This window comes from Corvus cornix, chromosome 1 (assembly GCF_000738735.6).
Source record: "Corvus cornix cornix isolate S_Up_H32 chromosome 1, ASM73873v5, whole genome shotgun sequence".
Classification (NCBI taxonomy): domain Eukaryota; kingdom Metazoa; phylum Chordata; class Aves; order Passeriformes; family Corvidae; genus Corvus; species Corvus cornix.
This window is the reverse complement of record NC_046332.1, coordinates 45763570-45781204: the sequence shown is the minus strand read 5'-3', so window position 1 is coordinate 45781204 and position 17635 is coordinate 45763570.

Sequence of the window (17635 nt, the reverse complement as noted above, 5' to 3'; positions counted from 1 at the left end):
AAAATGTTTAGTCTCTTAGCTTGACAAACAAGTCCACGAATGTAGGCAAAAAGCACTAAGAATACAGAAGTTGTAAAAAAGGTACAACAGGGATATAAAAGAAAAGGCAAAATATCTTCATGGCATCAGCCGCATAAGCATGCTTTGAAGGTAAGTGTCAGCCTAAAGTTCCAAAATCAGGGTTGATGCAGAGAAAATGAAATGATCTTTTGTTGAAGAATAGTTAGAGGATCAGGGGCATGGGTCATTGATAGAATTATGGGATCAATAAAAGAACTGTACAAGCAAAAGACCTGCAAGCAGAGGTTTGTGTGAGAAACTGCCTGCATGAGAAAGCACCTGTGTGAGAAACAGGCCTGAGAACAAAAAGGGAGTTTTGAGGATGTGCAGCTGTGCAGATAAGATGTACTGACCATGAGAAGGGAGGGTGAACTCTGAATTCTTTAATCATAACATAACTAGTAGAAGCTTGCCAATGTAGTCTAATTATGTAGAAGCAGAAATGCGCTTTGATAGGTTTAAGCCAATAAAGAGTTAACAAGTTGGTATACTATATAAGTGCCTCTGGATTGCTAATAAATGGAGCTTGCTTTTATCAATCACATTGGTTGTCTGCAATGTCTCCCCCACCAAAGTCGTCGAACTTTTTCAACAATCTTTGCCAAAATTTAAAGAACAACATGAAAATAAAAAGAACTTGACATGGTTTGTAATAATTTAATAGCTTAGATTAAAATAAAGGTTGACAGAAAGAGCTTTCTCTTTGTTAAAAAAACTTGGTTCAAGTATAGAATAAAGTGTCCACTCAAAGTGTTTAAATAATAATACCTACATGATCAACTACTTTTACCTACATGATCAACTTTTTTTCCCCCTAACTAATTAAAACAATGCTTTCAAATGCAGATATGCAAGTAAACAATATATCTCTGAAATTACCAAAATAGGGTGTTAGGGCCCCAAATGCAGTTAAAGATCTTTCAAAATGATGACTATAAAACACCTGTTGGCCTGATATTCAAATCACTGCACTGTGAAGTCACATTGTGGTGGGTTGACCCTGACTGGATGCCTGGTGCCCACCAAAGCCACTCTGTCACTGCCCTCCTTAGATGGATAGGAAAGTAAAACAAAAATCTCATGGGTTGAGATAAGGACAGGGAGACACCACTCACCAACCACCATGATGGACAGAACTGGGGAAAATTCATTTGATTTATTACCAGTAAGGTCAGAGTAGGATAGTGAGAAATAAAATCAAATCTTACAACACCTTTCCATCACCCCTTCCTTATTCACAGACTTGACTTCACTCCTGACATCTCTACCTCCTCCCAGCAGTGGTGCAGTGGGAATGGGGCTGCAGTCAGTTCATCACATGTCTCTGCTGCTCCTTCCTCCTCATGGAAGAACTCCTCACACTTCTTCTCTGCTCCAGCCTGGAGTCCCTCCCACAGGAGACAGCCCTCCACAAACTTCTCCCACTTGAGTCTTTCCCATAGGCTGCAGATCTTCACTAACTGCTCCAGTGTGGGTCCTTCAGGAGCAGGCTGCTCCAGCATGGATCCTTCACGGGCTAACAAGGCCTGCCAGGAGCTTGCTTCATTGTGGGCTTTCCATGGGGTCACAACGTCCTTCAGATATTCACTTGCTCCAATCTGGGCTCTTCCATGGCTACAGGTGGATCTCTGCTCCACCATGGACCTCCTGGGGCTGCAGGGGCACAGCTGCCTCACCATGGTCTGCACCAGGGGCTGCAGAGAAATCTCAGCTCCAGCAACTGGAGCACCTCCTGCACCTCTTTATCCATGACCTTAGTGTCTGCAGGGCTGTTTTTCTCACATTCTCACACCTCTCTCCAGTTTCTGCTGCTGCTTCTCCCCTGTTTCTTAAGTCTGTTATCCCAGAGGTGTTACCACCACTGCTGATGGCGTTGGCCCTGGTCTGTGATAGTTCTGTCTTGGAGCCAGCTGGCATTGGCTCTGTTGGACAGGGGGGAAGCTTCTGGTAGCTTCTCACAGAAGCCACCCCTGTAGCCACTACCAAAACCTTGCCATGCAAACCCAACTGACACATAAAAAGCATTCACAAAGGAACAGGTTGTGCCTGGTTGTTGTTGACTGGTTCTGAATATCTGCCTGATAAGTAATTCCTTACTAATATTGAGCATTTCTTTTCTCAGTGTTCTTCTGTTTTAAATCCAAATCACCAATAAATATTTTTTTTCAGAAAAAGCATTGTAAGTAACATATCCCATGTTCGAAAACAAAAACTAAGTATTTTCGTATTACTCCAGATGTTCTCTAGCAATTGGTGTAAATGAAAATGCACCACATCTTTGAAGAGATGATTCAATGTAAGCTATTATGTAAAGACTTTTATTCGATCATTCCTGAATCTTGCTATATATATTCTTAGGAGAATTCTTAGGCATAGAACAATTTTCACAATTCAAGACACGCTCTGTAAGTGACATTGTCACTTTAGAAATTCCTCTATAAACCAACCAAAATTTAGAAGAATTTGATAATGCAGGCTGGAAAATCTACATAAGTTTCAGACTAGCCTCATCTAAGGGATCTTTCAGACTCCACAGTGGAGTGTTAATAAACAGCTCTGAATGTATGTAGCTTTATCAGATTCAGCTAAAGCTAGTTAATCATCTGAAAAAAACATAAAAACAGACTTTTTTTTCCCCTCACAAGCCTCTCCTTGTTCCTCACAAGTTTCTCCTGTGCCTATCAGCACAGGAACTGCAGAGATCTCTGTAGCTCCACAATCAAGGGAAGGATCAATACAGCTGCTTTACCAGGAAATGTTTGCACCTGGTGTGGAGAGCCGTGCATTCCCCTTGTCATTCACATCAGTGCTTCAGCTGCTGAAGGGCTGGGGTGCTCTTCTCTCGTAGTAAATGTGTTGCTGTATTCAGAACTGCTTTGTGTGGACAAAGAACAGACTCAGATGCCTCAGAGAAAAGCAGAAGTGAGGAGGCCAAGGATTTTAGATGCTGTTTGGGAGTATTTTGCTAGTCACCTGCAGTCTAACCGATCCAAAAAACAGCCTGCTTAGTGCATTGTGTGCTTTGCTGCAACCAGGTATCTGAATCTCTAATAGGATGTTTTACTGCATTTATTGGAGCCTTTGTTTCCTCCCATTAGATAGATAAATGAAAAACTGATCCTATTAAGGAAGTATAGATAATTTATTCATTACTGTAGCTAATAAATAAGTCCATGCAGAGAGGTAGCAATGAGAACCTCACCTCCTAAAAGTATTTCAGTAGAGCGAAAGTAGCCTGTTGTGTGTGGATGCAATAATCTCCCCAAAGCAAGGAGATTAAAACAGCCAAAGAGAAGCAAGAAGTTGGTTTTAAGTTACTTTTTTCACTGGAGAGCTGTGATACAGGTCTTGCATTATGCTTAAAGGACTAGTAGCCTTATGACTATGAGGAAAATTAGATCATTTACCAAACACTTAGTTATTAGGCACAGCCTAATGGGATGCTCAGAAGAACATCTGAAAGTGCATTATTCTTAATGCAATAGATAATGTTCAGAAAGAGTTTAAATTAACAAAGTTGCTTGAAAAAGATGGATTCAGATTCTGAAACCTTTCCAGAGCTTTGTTCATTCAAAGACAATAGCTGGCAGGCTGCCTAAGAAAGGGAATGTGATAAAAAGAAAACTATTATATCTGGCAGTTCTTTTGCAGGAAACTGTAAGTCCTATGTCTCATTTTTCTGCTCTGCTTGATAATGTAATAATTCTCATGAAAGGAATGCACAGAAATATAATGAAAAATGATATGATTGTGCAGTGAAAGATAAAGCAATTTGAAACTTCATGGTTAGGAAGTACAGCACGGTGCTTTAGCGGTGCGCCTGTCCATTGAAGTCAACACAATTCATTTACCTCCAAGCGTTCACATTACCTGGAAAATTGAGTTGAGTTCAGCTGAGTCTTAGTCTCTGCCTACCTGGACATAGCTCTAGGTAAGTCATTTCAGGCTCTGTGTGTGCATGGAGCAAGTATCACAGAACTGCATCTGAATTTTACTTCTAATCAGAGACAAAGCCCATTGAAAGGGAGAGGGTGTGTGTTTGATGCTCCTCTATTAACAGTTCAACTCCTCTTTCCTCTACCACGATACATTTCTACTACAGCTGATTCTCTTTTAAAAATGTGAAATATGAATATATATAAAATACTTCTAAATAATAAAAAAATACAATCTGCAATTGCCATTGGACTAGTATAATTCATGCTGTTGTTATCAATTAATCAATCAATCAACTACAGACAAACTGCCAGTTTGCTTGTAGGCATTCCTGGAAAATAATTAATTCAAAACTTAACCCAAATTGTATCAAGTTCACCAGCAGGGTTTCTTTCTTTGTTTCTTTTTATTCACTGCAGTAATCAGCTTTAAACAGATTCTGGATATCTCCCATTAGATAAGTACATTGAGAATTTGATGTACCTGATTTATTAAAAGGAGCGCTGACCAATAATTTTCTTATGTGGTATCAGCAAGTAGCATTCAAATCTGGAAAATATCGTCAAGCGTCAGGATATCTCTATTTCAAATCACAGAAGCATTTAAAAACACTTGAAAGCCTTTGTACTAATGAGGACAGAGCACTCTTTGCAGGCAAAGTGAGATCACTACTGGGGTACTCAGCCTCCTGCCTGCTCCACAGTGGGATGTGCTGCCCAGGCTCCTCCTGTGGATAAATAAAATTCTCCCACTGGGTTGCAGGGCTGCATGATAAGCAAAGTACTGCAGAGTCAGAGAGAAACAGAAGGAAAATCTGAGTGCTGCAGAGTACTCCTACCATAATGGAGCACAAGACCCAAGTTCAAGTGTCAAGGATTGATTTCATTTAGACACATCCTCTTAGCACTCAGAATACAGAGCAGCCTCGGGGCAAAGCCCTTCAAAATAAGTGCCATCTGCCACTGCACCCAAACATTGCTCTTCAGGACACAAGCTGAGTATCTGTATTTTTGTGACATTATAGCTACCAGATTCATTTTAAGCTAATCTGGAAAGTTCTGAAAACAATACTGAGAGGAAAAGATCAAAGTCATTTAAAGGTATTCCTGAACCCATAAATAACAGTTTCTTGGGCAGATAGATGACACTTGGGACCTGAGTTAAAAAGATCAAATCAGCATCACTAATATATGACCCCAAGGAGCAACAACTCGAGAACTTATGCTTGAGGGACTGATTCAAGGCTATAATAAGCAGCTTCAGATCACTAGTCTTTAAAACCAGTTATTTTATGTGGGCCTGATTAATAACACTTCAGCCAGGCTAAGGCCAGTTCTGGTACATGCTTATCCTATTCCCATCAGATACACTGGCAAAAATGATGCTTACTAAAGCAATCAAATAAAGAAATATATTTCTCTATGAACATCTGTTATCTTAGTATCAAAGAATATCAGTCATGAGGAGAGGCAAGGATAATGCAATGTGGAAACACAAATCAAAATCTTGGAACATTAAAGTTAATAATTAGTATTAGCAGTATAGTAAGTTATAATATGGAAGCACTTTACAACTGTCAGTAAAAAAGACAGAGAGAGATCAATGCAACAGAACCAACAGCCTGACCTGGGACAGCACATCCATCAGCATCAGCTGAACAAGTAAATAGGACAACTGGGAAATGGACAGTTTTATGAACCTCTTAAGACTTAAGGTTAAAGAAATTTTCTTTTCTGGGGAGTTAGAGGTTTAAAAATGAAACCTTCTTAGTTCAGAGGAAAGGTAAATACACTGTATGTTAATGACTAGCAGTTACAAAAAGTATTCTCATTGAATAAGTAACTCTTAGTCATAAAATGAGAAAGAGTTGTGGAATCTATCTTCATGTAAAACAGTGGAATCATCTTAAAAAATTATAATTCACAGTTTCATTATAAGTATAATGAAATGTGAGCTTGCAGATCAAACAAACTCATCATTAAAAGCCATAAATCAAAGAAACATTAAAGCAAAGATATATTTGATAATCTGATGCAGATATTGAAGTTGCTATTGGGCTAATTAAAGCGTTCTTTCTAATGCAGAATATTTTAGATATAAAAATGTTATCATAAGCTGCCAAAAATGAAGATTTAAAAAACTGATATAGAAATTCTGTAAATGACTTAAGTCTCCCACACTTTTATTTTATGGTTTTAGGGTTTACTTCAAAACCTGCACAGTGTTTAGAACAGAATAAGAAGTTGCTTGGGAGAAGATGCTTATTCCAAAGATTGGTTTCAAAAAATCAGAAGCTGGTACAGGTTGGAAGGGACCTCCTCAGATTGTGTAGTCCATCCCCACCTGCTCGAGTAGAGTCAGCTAGACCAGGTTGCCCAGGACTGTACCTCATTGGGTTTTGAATATCTCTACAGAGGGAGATGTCACTGGGCACTACTGGGCAGATTCCAGCTCCCTTACCTTAATTCTCTACCAACAGGTATCACATTGATAAGATCACCTCTAGGCTTCTTCTCTCTAGGCTTCCCCTTAGATTCAGCAGAATAAAATATTATTTTGTAATTCAGGAGGATATTGGGTAAATCTCACAAAAAATTCCGGAGTTAAAATACTTGGAAATTGTGCTCCCACTGCTCTAGATATTTAATCCAGGTGGAATTCCCAGAGTTTGTCCCATCTCAGATTTTACAGGGCAGTTTGAGAAATCTTTGAGAGACACTTTGCTCTTGGATCTTTAATTGTAATAAATTGCTAATGAAGAGTTGTGAGCTTAGTTAACTTCAAAAGGGTTGGTTTAATTTGCTGAAGAGAGGATCCCAAATACTGCCTCTTTTTAGTGCTGTGTCTGTCAGCAGAGAAACATTTTACCCTGAAATACTTGCACAGATCTAAATACATAAGGCTATATATAAATGAACTTACAAGCTAATATGTCAGAGGGGCCATAGCTTGGCCTTTAATTATATTCCCACCAAAAATTTTAATATTAATTGTTAGAAGGAAAAAAATAGAAGCTGTCCTGTATAATTTGAAGGTACAATTTACCTTTTGTTCTGTAGATCACAGACTGGAAGTTGTACCACATTTAAACTCTAACATTTATGTCCTCAAATAATTGCTTGGAAAGTGACACATGCAACTAATTTCAAGCCTTGCAGATGTTTTGGATCCCTGTGGCCATTTCTCTAGTGGAGCCCTGATCTAAACCAGCTCCAAGTTCACAGGAGAACTGAAGGAGAGGAGGCTATCCACAGGCACACAGCCACTCTCCAGAGGGTCCTGTATCCCTAGGATCCCCCTTGCAGCTGATGCCACTCAGTGATAAAGTATGTAGTCAAGTCTACTTCAAAATGTTATGTGTGGATTGTGTCCAAAAAGGTGACACAAAACCCCTGATACAATTTTGGAGGTGCCTTGGACACCAACAGAAGACATGCTTTCAGGGCCCTTTTAATAAGTAATAGTTCATTATCTCTTGAAATTAGTCTTGATTTGAAAATTGACAAACTCCAGGGAAAAATGGTAGCCTTCTACAGTGATCAGAAAGCAATTGATATTCTGCTGATCTTAGTGCTGGGTACATCCTGTGTTTTCACAAGAAAGAAAAAGAAGTGAGCATCCTGATGAAAATATGGAGCAGTATGTGTTACATTGCCAGACATGCTGGAAGTACACTTTGGTTGGACAGTTTACCTGGCAGTTTATTCAGCTGCTTTCCTGGCAGAAAGAAGGGAATGGTGATATTTCAAAGTGGCTGAAAAAGATTCAGAGCAGTTTCACATAGCTGAGAGTTCAAAATGAGATAATAGAAATCTTGGCATTAAAATCTGTGAGGATATTGGTTGGTTTTATTTTTTACTGCATTATTTGGTGATCATTATAATTTTAAAATCAATGTTTTCTGGAAGTAAACAGTGGCAATAAGATCCGTCCAACATAATATTTAATAATAGTTGATTTCTTTAAAATCAAACTTCATATTCTCCACCTGACTGGATTTCCAGTTCAAAAGTAGCTATTAGAGCATTTGAGTAAAGATATTCTTGGATGAGCTAAAAGTGACAATTATAATGAACATAAAACAGCCAAAGCTAATAATTCTCAGAAACAAAGAAGAAGATATATTTTGGACAATATTAATGACTTAGAAACACTGAATACATTCTTCTGTGTACCCACACACTTGTGTAGGCAGCAAACAGTGTAATAATTATTAGAACTATTATTAAAATAGTATATGGTCACTTAGTACATTAATGATAATGTCTACTCAATGTGAATATAGTTTACATCAACTGCAGATGTGCCAGGGAAGATTATTCAGGGAATAGAAATCTCATTAATTAAATGTGAAGATGATACCAATCTCAGAGCATTTCTTACTATTAGAGAAGAAAGCAAAAATGACATGAGAATACAGAAGTATTAATATATTCAGTAAATGAAAATTTAGAATTCTTATTAGAGAAAAGCAAGCTAACAGATCTGCTTGAAAATTTCTGTGATAGTCAATACGAGAGAAACATGAGAAGCAGAAGAAACAGAGGGCATCAAACGATATGTCAATTTGTAGCACGATACAGCAAGAAAACAGATGAAGACTGTCTGTGCCTCTGCATTAAGGCTGCAGTAAGCTGGGCTGGTCTCATGCTACACAGCTCTATCAGAGCAGTTCCTGAAATTCTGCCTTTATTTTAGAGGCTTTCTTTAAATGAATTAAAAAAAAAAAAAAAGAAAAAGAGTTCAGAAACAAGTGTGAGGAAAGACTGTTCCAACAGGAGCTCCTGAAAGCCTTCTCTATGCTCTTTCTGGCCAGGTGGTTACTGAGGCAGGGTCTGCAGTGCTGTGTTAGTTCATGGCTCAGCAGAGTAAAGCCGCACGTGGTCATTGTAAGACGTGAATCTGTGCTTGTGCCTTTTTCAGGGCTACAGAGAGCTGCACATGGAAAATGTACCTTTGGGTTCTTGCACGATATTAATTCCTTTTCCAATGCCATGTACCTGACACAGCTGGTAGCTTCCCCAGGCTGGACAGCTGAATGTGACATATGGTGTTGCAGAGGGCAGGACCCAGCACCTTTCCCACCAGGAAGAGTTAAGGAAGGCGTCAAAGACTGTGTGAGATTTAACAGGTAGGTCCAGAGGTCTGGGATGCCTTGCTACAAATGGCTTAACCTAGTGAAACCTGCTCTCATCTGATGGGGAGGCACAACTCCTGCTCTGATTTGCAAAAACTAAGATGGGGTTGAGGTAAAATCTGAGGTTTGCTATTCTGGTAACCCCTGAACAACTCTCTGAGCCCTGGGAAGCACTCTGAGCTCTCCAAGGAAGGTGAAGGTTTTTTCAAATGGGCATCTGAGAAAAAAGAAAAGTTATAAATATGAAAAGGAAAATATATGTTGGGAAGTCAAAACTGGGACCTACATGTGACTAAAACCCAGTCTGAGATTTCCAAACAATCCGGAGAGGTCAGATACAACAGTGCAAATGGACCATATGGAGCCATTTTGAAATTATATTTTTGAATGCTCTTGATAAATCTTTGATGCCGACATTTAATGTCAGTACCTAGTGTTTGTAAAATGAACATCCTGCATCATCACTATTACAATTATTGTTGATATTGGTATAGTAAAATTCTGATTTAACATGATTGTTAAACAGACACGGGACAATGAGCCCAAAGTCCAATCTTAGGACTCAAAGTACTTAGGTATGTTACACACCTTATGACATCTGCCCAGGAATAAAAGCTAAGAAAAAAAGGAGTGGGGGGCACTTATGATTACAGTGCTTGTCTTCCAGAGAAAGATAGATTGTGGTGGACAGAAATATTTCTAAAAGTATAGTTTTGGTTTATTTAAATTATTTTAAAATAATATGAAATATATAATAGTAAATTTTTTAAAAGTTCTAGAAGGAATGACACAGTAAACCATGTAAATAAAGACGATGCACATTATAAGAGATGCTGGTTTTGAATGAGGAATATTCAAAGTTGCCCTGTGTAATATGCTTTAAATTGTGCAATTGATTTTTGCATAAATTTCTAAATAAACAGAAAATTTAAGAGACATAGATATGTGTTACAACAGATTGGTTCTGTACTAACTTTTCAAAAGGATAGTCCTAAAAAAATCTGTTGAAAGAAAATGTGGAGGGTTTCTTTACTAGGCCGCCCCTTGGTAACCGTGGAAACTGCGGACTTGCCCAGGAGGTAAAAGAGAACTATGTTGCATTGGACACATTTATTTGTTTCGATTCGAAGTTTTACAGCAGTGAAAGTCGTATAACATTGTGCGCTGGTTCTCTGTGTGACCTCCACACTGCAGCAATACTCCTTGGAAATAAGGAACTCTGTAAATCTCTGGTGATGCGGTACAACAACAGCTGTTACTGCTGTCAGGTCTGTGTTCCTGTGAAGCAGAAAATTATTACAGATCAATAAATCAGACTTCTAAGGAAATATTGGAAGATGATGTCATCATCTCTCTTCCATCCTTTCAGTGAAGGGAGATGCAGAGAACACAGGGACTGCCCCAGCAGCATCTCATCCCTGCAGAGATGCACAGGAGAAGAAACCCTCAAGCCCTCACCTCCTCTTTATGAAAATGGTTTGTCTCACTCAAAAATTATTAGCTCATAAAGGTGGCCCTCATCCCCGCTGTCTGGAGACACAGAGTCACATCTGTGCCACAGGTACTGCCATCATACAGTAAAGATGATAGAAACTGCACAGGAGTGAGGAATTGGCCAGCTGAAGCTCAACATGCTAAGAAGGCTGTTCCTACATAAGGGGAGAAAAGTTTAAAAGGAATTTTACTACAACTTTTTCCAAGAATTTTCATTGCAGTGTTCAGTGATGAAGCAGTTGCACAAATGCTTTTTTTTCCAAATGACATCAAAGCATGAAGGGATACTATTTTGATTACCAATCTTGTTCAGTGTCATTTGGAAAAAATACTTAAAAGAAGATCTGTTAAACATTCTGCGCTGTTTATACATGTACACCCCAGAATTAGATCACTAGCTAACATTCACCCCCAAACCACAAATGCATTAAGGATTATTGAAATTAATTGAGGGTTAAGTTACAGAATAAAACTTTAATACTTCTTTTTTATTTAACTTACACTGTTTCTGAATACTCTCTGGAGAGAATAATATATATTCTCTGGTGACTGAACCTTGCTAACTGCTGCTCTGCAGGTTTTTAATCAAAGATGTGTCCTATCCACTACAGATCAAACCAAAGGTATTCTGAAATGAAGACATGGCTGGCTTTCCTTGAAGCATTCCCTACTGCTTTAGGCAACATGTGGCCAGTTGAGCTGTGCAGACAACAGAATATGCAGTTCTGTGACCAAACAAAGTAACAAAAACCAATAAAAGAACAACACCCCCAAACAAACAAATGAACAAACAGGCAAAAAAAAAAATTTTGTTTTAGGAGTTGAAGTAAAACTCTTTAGCCTGAAATTCTTGTCTTTAAAGAATTTCTTAGGTTGATTTCAAAATTAGAACCATTATGCAAAACAAAATAGCTAAGATTTTAAAAGTACCTATGTTTTCTTTTTTTTTACCTCAGTATATTTAAAAAGCACTATTTGTAGCATGAGCAATTTTGGTTACTTTCTGCATAATTGTACACAATTATTTGTTGTGTGCTTCACAACAAATGTTTTGGTGAGATCTGTTGAGCACCTTGTAATATCATAAAAATCTTTACACAGTTCCAAAGCAGATTTGTTTGCTTGGTATGACCCTACACTGAAAGGTGGTTTGGTGTCTTTTTTTCTTTCGTTAAATGTAATGAGCATTAATTTGGAAAATAAAATGCCGTCTTTGTCATATTTTATGTGAAAAGATATTTCATAGCATGAATTTTGAAATACACATGTAAACAGAGAAACAATATTGGTGCAGGCAGCTTATTTATGCTTGAATAGTTTTGACCTAATCTTTAAAATCCTATTCCAGCAATTCTTTCTTAGCTTTAATGTGAGTTTGGCTTGAATATGAATTTGGGCAAGGGTCCAAGGAGGAGGAAGAAAAGGTGAACTTTCTGCTATTATGGAGTGTAAGAAAGAAAATTAATAAAATATCTGGAAAGCTGCCAATACTGTGAGAGATATGTTTATTAATCTTGCATAACTTTGAAAGAAAGCAAAATAAATGCAAAATAAGTAAGACTGTCAAAGCTCCTAGGAAATCTCCTATGAAATCTCAACATGTAAAATAAATTAAAACTGTATTTAAATTTCAGACATGACAGATAAATAAAATCTTTCATCACACTGGGGAAACAAAATTCTTTTGTTATTTAGGGTCTTTCAGGTAATTTGAGAAAAAGAGTAACTGCATATTCTAAAAACCTAAGACAAAAGAGAAATATTGTGTGAAGATTTTAGAAAGTAATTAAATGCCAACTCCCTTGGCAATTAGCAATACGAAAACTCTGTAAACATGCTCTTAGGATTATGGGATTATTATAATTTACTAGCTCAATGCATTCCTTTGCTTTTACATGCAGGAAAAGCATTTGACAAGGTTGAGCGGTCAGTTTTTAATCAAGTAAACATTTTTAAAGTGTTTCAAGGATAAAGAAGTGGAAAATGAGTTTTAAAAAAAAGGTGGCCTTGACAAGTTTTCCAAAGAAATTTATTTCCAAAGAGAAAGTAAAAGATTTCAGAAGTTCACAGCTTTTTGAGAGTTGTATTTCACTCCATTTCCCCTATCCACTGGTGTCCTCCAAAGCAATCATATCAAAACCATCTTAGGATGGCACTGTTACAAGTGCCATTTCCATTATAAAATTTTATTACTTTGAGAATGTATGATATTTAAGGGAATTTCAACTGTGATATGTGAGCTGAAACCACATTAAAACTACCCAACATATGGACTGTACTTGTCTGAGGACAGGAACACACCGGTGATGGAGCCCTAGAGAGCTGGACATCAGCAAGCCCCACCACGCCAGACAATCAAGTGTTTGCTGGCATGAGCTCTAGGATGAGAACGATTCTGACCTTTGTTCAGAGTGTAACTTCTTGAATTGTTGGTAGTAGGGGGAAAGCAGGGAAAATCCTGACTGGATCACCAATCCTGTTCTCATCAGGCATTAGGGAGCAAAGAAACATTGAATTAAATTCTCTGCTGCTTCCCATGAGAGTGAGACCACAGGACGTACAGCTGGGGAGGTGGAGGTGTTTAAGGAAAGGGATGTTTAAGGAAACCCTCTAGAGCAGACCAAGTGAATCATGTGGGAACAAGGACTCCTACCTCCACTGGTGGCAAGCCTTATACACTGATAGGATTGTGTGAAGGGTTGGAATAGAAGATAGTATCTGAACCATTTATTTTCACTATGGACTCTACTCCTCTTTTTTTTTTAGTTTTTTCAAGGAAATTTATGGTAGTAAGTATTTAGTATAGTTTTATTTTAAAAGCCTCATTAAGTTCTATAGTAACTGAGAATATTGGCAGAGAAAAAGAGTAATTAGTCCTAGGTTGATATTATTATGTATTTATTGTTCACTTATTTAAATTCTTGCAGCACTTGTTACAGATTAAAATAATTTATTTTCACTAAACTGGAAGCTGAAGTACTGTGTGATTCCTCTGAGATTTGGGATTGTTGTTGGCTTATATATGTCATTCCTTTTGTGAGTGAATGAGAGCATCACATTGTGTTGCTCATAAATATGCCATTGTGATATACAGTAGACTTTAAGTCTCTGAATGCAGCAACATCTCCACATATTTTTTTTAACCATAAACTGAAATTAAACTTGTTCAGCTCATCTCTTAGCATAATAGGGGCATCCTCCCCTATAATTGCAACAAAGGTTACAAAGCATCTCCTCTGTTGAAAAGACTTTATTAGGTTTTTCAAGGTGTATTAAATTGAATAAGGGTTATATCAAGTGATTTGTCACTCTCAGCAAGCCAGAATAGCAGGAACAGTAGATTTATTCAGGGTATTTTTCCAGTCAATGCATTTACAGCCTCCACATTTACTTGAGATAAAGCTAAGCCAATTCCTAAAGGTTTTTTTTTTCATTTTAAATGATTTACAGCAAAATCTTCCTGCATATTTCTGTATTTTCTCTCTTGATTTCTATGTCTCCATCTCTTCTTAATATTGGGACATCATTCCCAGATGGGTGGAACTGATTCCTCTCAGAACATCTCTGGGGTTTTTTTGTGTCACTTCGGAGGACACAGGTGCTCTTTTTGGGGCATCAAATTAAACTGCTTTTGGATTGCATTTGCCTTTTATCTCTTATTCCAGCACAGCCATCCTGCCAGGACAGTAGGTATGTGTTTTTTCTTTATAGGAAGAGTGGTTTGGCGAATTTTTTTCCTGCTGCCACATCTGAACATTTCTGCACAGTTGTGTGTGTGTTCAGAAATGCTGGCTGACGGGAGGTACTGTGAAACTCTGTGGGTGCCCACTGTAGTGGCTTGAGTACAAAACCAGGTCAAATGCCACCCTAGGCTCTGATGCCAGGGGCTGTAGGCAGACCTGGCCAGGAGTAATCTCCACAATGCTGGAAAGGCAGCAGAGGTGATTCAGGTATATTGGCTATAAGAGCCAAAGGAAAGGAAGTAAGGAGAGAGAGAAGAACATGTGCTGCTCTTGCTACTCCCTCGATCTAAGGCTTTGCTATTTTTCTCTCAATACTAAATGAGGGTATTTGGTTGTTAGTGACTTTTGAGAGACAACAGAAAAAAATGAGTATTACCTTGTGTCTTGGGGTGACTTTGTGACGTGTATCCCCTATCGCTGCCCATGCCCAGGAATTAATTTTGTGCCTTTCTGTGCCTTTAAACTGAGCCTGAGGGGGGGAAGGAAAACCTGAACAAAACTTCTTCAAAGCAGTTTGCAGCTTGTTCAAGGTCACACAGAGATAGAGACATTTTTTTCCAGCTGCGGCAGGGGAGCGAGAGGGGGGAAGGCACCCTGTTTGCTTTCGGCCAGTTTTTCAGCTCCTTTTTCTTTCTCCAGAGAGAGGCAAAGAGTTGAACTTTTTTTTCCTGGGACTTTGTTTTTTCCTTTTTTTCCCTCTGCTGGACTGTTTCAACATCAGAATACATCAGGAGGAATTTCCACCGAGGCCTTGGCCCTGGAGGTGGGCCCACCACCCCGTCCCAGCTCCAAGGAGGGGGAGAGAGAGATCTATGGAAGGACTCTGAAATTTTCCCAGGTTTCTCTCAGCAGAGTGAGAGGTTTTATTATTTAGCAACATTATCCTTTTCCTGTGTGTTTGTTAAATAAATAGTTTTTATCTCTTTCACTTTCCTTTGAGGACAATTTATTTTTTTTCCCGAACCTGGTGGGGGAGGGGTGGTTATGACCTGCCTTCTCTCAAAGGATATATTTCTAGATTTGGCCAAACAGGAACACCTTGTATATAATCTTGTAGTGCTTGTAACTCAGCTTTTTTCCTGTCAGAATGCTGGAGGAGTTTTAAATCAAGATTATTCTTCTTGTACATATGGATACACAGGTAATATAAACACCATTCCTCAAAGATTTGCTTTGTAGTATAAACACTGATGCAATAGACAGTAGTGATTAATTACTGAATATATTTATGGCAAACCAGTAACATGGCTAAGATTACACAAAGAAATGGCTGTTCCAGTATTTCCCTTTCTCAGCAGAACAGGCCAGTATTACTCTATAATTTCATGGTAAACCTAAGTAACAGCTGTTGTTGGCTGGTGGCTGAAGGTCTAGAAAATTTAAGGTTCTGTGTGACGTGTGTATTTATTTCCATATGCATAGCTGTAATACGATAAAGTTCACATTTAAACTGGGATAAATGAACAGCCAAAGTTGTCAGTTTTTGTGCAGCAGAAAGATTTAAAACTGAGGGTTACTGTAGTTAAATACAAAAGATTAAGTGATGTGGTCTTGTCTTAGTATAGCACTGATACTTACATCAGTAGACCAGGTGGCTAAGAAAGAATAGAAAGATGGTCTGAGACAAGTCCTTCTCCAGGATTTTCTTAGAGAATTCCAAGTCCAGGGCACTCACGTGACCAGAAGGAATCATCTCTGTCCATGCTCGTAAACCTTAAAGACAAGAACGTTCTTGGATGTTAAGCTGGATCAGGACTGAATTAGCTGTAACAGTTTCAGTCTGATCTAACTGGAATCTGAATGAACGTTATCTCCATCCTATCAGAATTCATTCTTACAAGCCCACTTGGTGCCTACTAACATGGCTCTACCAGGGAATAAAGCACATTAGGCTCAATAAACTGAAAACCAGGAAGGAAGTTCTTCTTAATCTCAGAGCTTGAAATGTCAGGTCCACTGAAGCTCACAAGAGCAATAGATTTTAATTTTGTGAACTCTTTTTATTCTCAATCACATGAATCATAAAAAAATCTTTCTGAAATCTAGCTTAATTCCAATGTATTACTCATAGGTTTTCTTCTTGTCTGGAAATGTTGCAATAACGTTGACTGAAAAGCCTGGGCATTGCAGCCTCACCATGCATGTGGGGAATAGCAGCACCACTCTGTTACAAGAGAAACATTACCCATTGTCCTGTGTATAATTCTACTGAAACACTTTGGAACCTTGATGATGAGAAGATTGCATTTCAGATGTATTCCTCCAGCTCTCTTCTGGGAAAATGAAATGGTTAATGGAATTTTTTAATCTTATATTGGCTCAAGGCAAGACAAAAGAAAAAAAAAGAGGTACTTGCATACATGTATGTATCTGATAAGAATTATACCTCTATTATAAGCGCTCCCACTCATTGCACTTCCAAATCAAAGATGAAACCTCTTACTGTTTAATTTATATTTAATATACTCACATATTACCAATTTGCATACCAGTCACAGCACCACAATCCTGATTTTGTGAGCTGTGAATGTGCTACAAGATTCTTACTGAAGCGAAGAGTAATTGAGAACCCTGGCATAATAAAGGATCAGGCTGAATAGAGGGTGCAGTATAATGTAACTCCTCTATACTAATTTCTTTGTTGTTCTGGTAATAGACAGATTTTTCTCTTCATTTCTTATCAGTTATTTGCTGGATCCACTTTTGTCTCCCTAGATTGTGAGGAAAATTCGTTGCTGACACAGATGGGTACATCTCCTTTCATTGATGTTGTGCTTATTTGCCCCAGCAAATTATTGACCTCAACCTCAAGAACAGTAGTGGTTCAATTACATGAATAGGCTGTATTATTTTGCCCCCAAACAGGTGAATAGTGAACTGAGAAACACCTGCATTATTTCTATGACTTGTTTCTGTTCCTGCTGAACTGGTTGCTTTGGTGTTACACAAAAGAGGTTGCTAAAGGACCAAGGAGGCAGGGTGAAATGATGACCTTGGTGTGGGGCAGGCCACCAAGAGCAGCCAGGTACAGACTTGGCACAGGCAAACCCCAAGCCCCAAGCTGGGTGACAGTGACACACTGAAAAGAAGCAGATGTAAATTGAAAGGCCAGAATTTCCCCACGGCCCTAGGAAACACTGCTGGGCCTTTGTCACCCCAGGAGAATGTGTTGTGGCCAGGTACAAACTCAGTTCTACCGGGTACAGCTACAGTAACTGCAAAATTAAGAAGGAACTGAGGTTAATTTCTGTGCAGCTTATTTGCT